The sequence below is a fragment of the Pinus tabuliformis genome, chromosome 5_2, assembly GCF_031772625.1.
Source record: "Pinus tabuliformis cultivar Carrire ecotype Pingquan chromosome 5_2, CPIR1, whole genome shotgun sequence".
Lineage (NCBI taxonomy): Eukaryota > Viridiplantae > Streptophyta > Pinopsida > Pinales > Pinaceae > Pinus > Pinus tabuliformis.
The window spans coordinates 531,083,261-531,089,178 of record NC_142306.1 but is presented as its reverse complement, the minus strand read 5'-3'; positions in this window follow the sequence as shown (position 1 = coordinate 531,089,178).

The window sequence follows — 5,918 nt, the reverse complement described above, 5'->3', positions numbered from 1 at the left end:
AATTAAAGAATGTATGTATCAAGATTCCCTTGCTACAAGCCATTAGAGAAATTCCTATTCTAGCAAAAACAATAAAGGAGTTGAGTCTCAAAAGACTAGGAAGGAAACCAAGAGATACAAGAAGAATCCACCTGGTAGGAAAAATTGCAGATATCATGATGGGAAAAATTACCATGCAGAAGTATGTAGATCCCAGTAGTCAAATTGTCAAAACACATATCAATGGGGTAGAAATTCCAAATACTTTGATTGATTTAGGGGCTGTTATCAACATTATGAGTAGACAGACTATGAAACAGCTAAAACTTCCTAATCTTCTTTTTACACCTACATTACTGAAACTTGCAGATCAATCAATTATCAAACCAGATGGTGTATTAGAAGACATTTCGGTCTCCTTAGATTCTTGGGAATATCCAGTAGATTTCATGATTTTAACTCCCAAGAGTAATCTAGGAGGGCACTGACTCATCTTAGGAAGACCTTGGCTAGCCACAGCTGATGCTTTTATCAGTTGTAGATATGGGGATATGTATATTTCTGATGGTAATTCGACAAAGAAACTCAATCTGTATCCTCCAGCAAAAGCAATTACAAAAGTAGGAGATAATGAATGGGTCGATGATGAGGACACTATACAACCTGTCTTTACCATTTCTGAAATCAGTGAAGATAGTCAAATTCTGAACACATTAGAAAACTTTGAAACATCTTCAGAATATGACCACACACAATTTCAGTTAGATTCTGACATTGAGTATCTATCATCTAGACAAATGTCTCTTTACTCTATGGAAGAGTTTGGTAGTTCCGCCATTGAGATCTTTCTAGGTAAAACATTGAATATCAACAAAAACTTGGAAAAATCACAACAGGGAAAGCTAACCAAAATCTTGCAGAAACATTCTACTGCATTTGCATGGGAGTATACTGATATGAAAGGTATTGACCCTAAGACTTGCATTCATCACATCTACATTGAGGAAAACAGTAGACCATTCAGATAACCTCAGAGAAGAATGAATCCAAACCTTAGGGAGATAGTGAAAGAAGAGCTCCAAAAACTACTCAATGTAAACTTCATTTATCCAATTTCAGATAGCCGATGGGTTTCTCCTTTGGTTATAGTACCTAAAAAGAATGGTAAATGGAGGGTATGCATTGATTACAGGGAATTGAATAAAGCAACTTTGAAGGATCACTTTCTTTTACCCTTTATCGATCAGGTATTATATACTCTAGCAGGCAAAAAGTACTTTTCATTTTTGGATGGTTTTAGTGGCTATAATCAAATTCAGGTAGCACCTGAAGATCAAGATAAGACCACATTTACCTATCCATGGGGAACTTTTGCTTACCGAGTGCTTCCTTTTGGATTATGTAATGCACCCGCAACATTTCAAAGGGCAGTACTAGGAATCTTTTCTGATCTAATCCATGATTGTGTAGAGGTTTATATGGATGATTTTACAGTTTATGGTGATTCATTTGAAGAGGCATTACAGAATTTGGAAAAAGTCCTTATAAGATGTAAAGAAACAAACCTTTCATTAAGTCATGAAAAATGCTTTATGATGTTTACTGAAGGTATTTTTTTGGGACATCATATTTCAGGGGATGGGATTAAAGTTGATAGATCAAAAGTTGAAGTCATCTCCAAGTTGCCTATTCCAAATTGTCAAAAAGATGTTAGAAGTTTTCTGGGATTTACTGGGTACTATAGAAGATTTATACAAAACTTCACCAAAATAGCATCTCCACTCTTCAAATTACTTACAAAAGTCTATGAATTCAAATCAGATCCTGATTGTTAATTAGCATTTGAAACTTTGAAAGCAAGAATATCTGAAGCACCCATTTTGAGAGGACCAAATTGGAAACTTCCTTTCCATATTTCTATAGATGCTTCAGATACAGCTCTAGGAGCTGTATTGGGTCAAAAGGATTTAGTTCCTTATGCCATTTACTATACCAGTAAAAATTTGACTCCCACTGAGTTGAACTATACTGTGACTGAAAAAGAGTTCTTAGCTGTTGTTCATGCAATCAATAAGTTTAGACATTATATAACAGGCTATGAAACTTTTGTCCATACTGATCATTCTGCAATTAGATATCTCATGAACAAACCTGTTACTAATGGCAGAGTTACAAGATGGCTCTTACTTTTATAGGAATTCAATATTACTGTGTTGGATAGACCAGGGAAACAAAATACAGTAGCTGATTTCTTGTCTAGGATCCAAAATACTAATGAAGATTCTCCTATAGAGGATAAGTTTCCAGATGAATATTTATTTGCAGTAACTACTAAGACTCCTTGGTATGCAGATATTGCTAACTATTTGGTTACAAGGAAGCTACTTCCACATCTATTTCCTAGTGAAAAAAGAAGAATTATTCAGGAGAGTTCAAAATATTCATGGATTTCTAACGAATTGTTTAAAACAGGGCCAGATTGTGTGATCAGAAGATGTGTTTGGGAAGATGAAATGCCTGAAATCCTCAAGGCATGTCATGATGAACCATGCGGTGGACACTTTGCTGACAAAAGGATGGCCTATAAAATCCTTTCTTTAGGATATTATTGGCCTTCCCTCTTCAAAGATACAAAAGAATATGTCAGAAAGTGTGACAGCTGCCAAAGAGTAGGGAAACCGACTCTTTCAAATGAAATGCCATTACAACCACAGGTACTCATTGAACCCTTTGAAAAATGGGCTTTAGATTTCATTGGACCCATTAATCCACCATCTAAACAGAAGAAGTATATATTGGTATGCACTGATTATGTCACTAAATGGGTAGAAGCCAAAGCATTACTTTCTACTACTGAAAATTTAGTTGTTAAGTCTCTTTATGAGGATATTTTTACTCGCTTTGGTGTCCCAAGAGAAATTGTGATAGATCAGGGAAGTCAATTTACATCCAACATGATGGAGAAGTTGATAGAAGAATACAAAATCAAGCACAGAAAATCTACTTCTTACCATCCGTAAGCAAATGGCCAAGTGGAGTCTACAAACAAAGTTATTGAAAGCATCATCACCAAAACTATTCATCTACATAGAAGAGATTGGGTAGAAAGGCTTCCTGAAGCCTTATGGGCCTACAGAACTACATGGAGGAATACAACAGGACATTCTCCCTATGAACTTGTTTATGGGAAAGAAGTCCTACTCCCCATTGAGTTTCAAGTCAAAACTTTCAAGATGGCAGTTCAGTTGGGGATGGATCTATCAGAAGCCCAAAAGCACAGAATGGAGCAGCTGAATGAGCTAGATGAGATCAGACAAGAAGCAATCTTAAGAACTGATCTAGTTCAACATCAAAGAGCTAAGTGGCATGACAGATACATCAAAGAGAAAAAGTTTCAAGAGGGAGATTGGGCATTACTATTTGATTCCAAGTTTAAAGAATTCAAAGGTAAATTTCAGACTCATTGGCTTGGGCCATATGAGATTGACAAAGTCTTTAGCAATGGAGCGGTGAGAATCAAGACCATTGATGAATTTCAAGCTCCTCTTATTGTGAATGGCCACATATTGAAAATTTATCATAAGCCACTCTCAAAAGAGGAATTTGTCAAAATGTTTCAAGAGAATTCTGCAATAAGGCTGGTGAAGAAGAATCCTTCTTCCCCACCAGCCTAACCTTTGTTTCTTTCAGTCAAAAAAATAAATAAATAAATTAATTAATTAAAAAAATAAATTAAAAATTTGTATAAGCCTAAAAACCAATCACTGATTGGCAGTCTTATACAGAAAATGTAGAGTGAAAATTAGGGACACCTGACACTCTATATTTTCCAAAAAAAATATCTCCCTCTTTCCCATTTTCACTTCACTTCATTTCCATCCCACTCCATCTCCATTTCATTTTCATTTCACTTCACTCCACTTCATCTCACTTCATTCCATCCATTTCATTCCATTTCATCAATAAATGTCTCTTTCATGACCATTTCCATTCAGTTAGTTATTATCTAACTATCTTTATTCAACCAAGTGGGTGCTATGTCAGTTTCCGCAGCTGGAATCAGTTTCCGCAGCCAGAAGCAGTTTCCGCAGCCACCACTCTGTTTTTCAAATTTACAGTCAAAATGTTAGTGCAATAATCATGAAAATGCAGGTGTGACTGAGCATATGCTATGAAGACATGGAGCATCTACAGACATCAATAAGGAGCAGTTGATTAAAGGCTAATGGACAACAAATGACAAGGATTCCAAGGTATGAGAAAAAATTTCTTTCAAATAGCAATCAAAGGCACAATTTTGCATAGTTATTAAACCTTAAAGCTCCACTATGTGCAATGATTATCACGATAGCTCCATTACCCATTACCATTCCACGAAATTATTCCATAAACCATGCATTTATTCCTGAAACGGTCTCATGATTAATTTTCGGGTTTAACTCGTAGATGACTGCACTTTCATACTCCACTTATAATCACGAGACGTGACCTATTTCATTACGGCTCCTCTCCACCACATTTTTCGCAGCCATTACATAAACGTGTAACATCTCATATGCAGCCGTTCAATTCAAAATTCTGACTTCACTTCACTACCCTGCCATTTTGTTAAAGCCACCTCGTTCACATACGTCTGCACTTCATTTTGTGAACTCACCTCGGCTGCTCATCCTCTGTTTCCGCTTGCAGTTCCTGAACACTCCCGTTACCTGTTATCCATCTTCCAATTGCAACCACTGTGTTTTTTGCCATAAACCCTGCAACCTAGCCATCTTACCTCTGCTAAACCCTCACATGCAGTTGAATTTCAGTTGAATTTCAAAACAGAGGAAAGGATGGGACGATTATTAAGGGCAGAACCGGAAGGACCTAAGTATTTAGAAGGTTACCCTCAAGTAAAAGATTTGCTGAAGAAAGAAAAATGGCTACGCTTCATTCAAAAATTTAAAGGCCATAATAAGGAGGTAACAAAAGCCTTTGCACGGTCTTTCAACGGCCAGATGGTGGAAATTGGAGACCTGAAGTTCACGGTCACTGAAGCATCAATAGCAGCTGCCACAGACTTGCCCCAGGAAGGTGAGCGTTGGTTTAAAAACAAAAGTGTGGACGAGCAGGCATGGAGAATCATATTACGTAACCCAGGTATGGACGTTACTGTATTTACAAAAGGAATTCATGTTCATGCACTAAAAGAAGAATGGGCCAGCTTACTATTAATCATTCAAAAGTTTATCACTTGCGAAGGATGCTTTGGAGCAATGTACATGTATCATGCTAGGTTATTAATGAGCTTCTTAGAGAGTCAAACCCTTAATCTGCCTTATTTCTTACTGCTGAGTTTGAGAAGATGAGCACCACAGCCCAAAAGAACATAGGAGACATAGAACCTCATTTATATCATCATGGACTTGTGAGGATTCTCATTGAAGACCAACTGAAGAAAAAAAAGATACCTGGGAATGGTTCTTAGTAAGAGATTACTTTCAAGAGCCATTTGAGGCACCTGGAAGCAGTACACCAAAGACACCAAGAAGGAGTAGGAGAAAAGAGTAGAGTGCCATAATCCAAGACTCTCCTATTAGCAAAACTAAAGAAGTTGGTCAAAAAGAAAAGGAGAAAAGAACTAAGGACAGAAAGCATAGGAAATTGAAAGGAAAAAGGAACATAGAAGAAGTCTACCAATCACCAGAGCCATCTATAGAGGAAGACTATCAAACATTGTCTGAGAGACTAGTGCATCTTCAAAAAAAGCTACTACAGCCAAGAAGAAAGAAAAAGAAAAACAGAGCATGGAAGAAGGGAGTACTAGCCCACAATATTTAAGAAGACGCAACAGGTTTAGAGGAAAGTGGAGGAAAACACAAGTAAAAGGACCCCACTTCATCGACTTGGGTGGGGAAACACCCGAGAAACCTCCAGCTGGCCGTAGTCCACCTCAT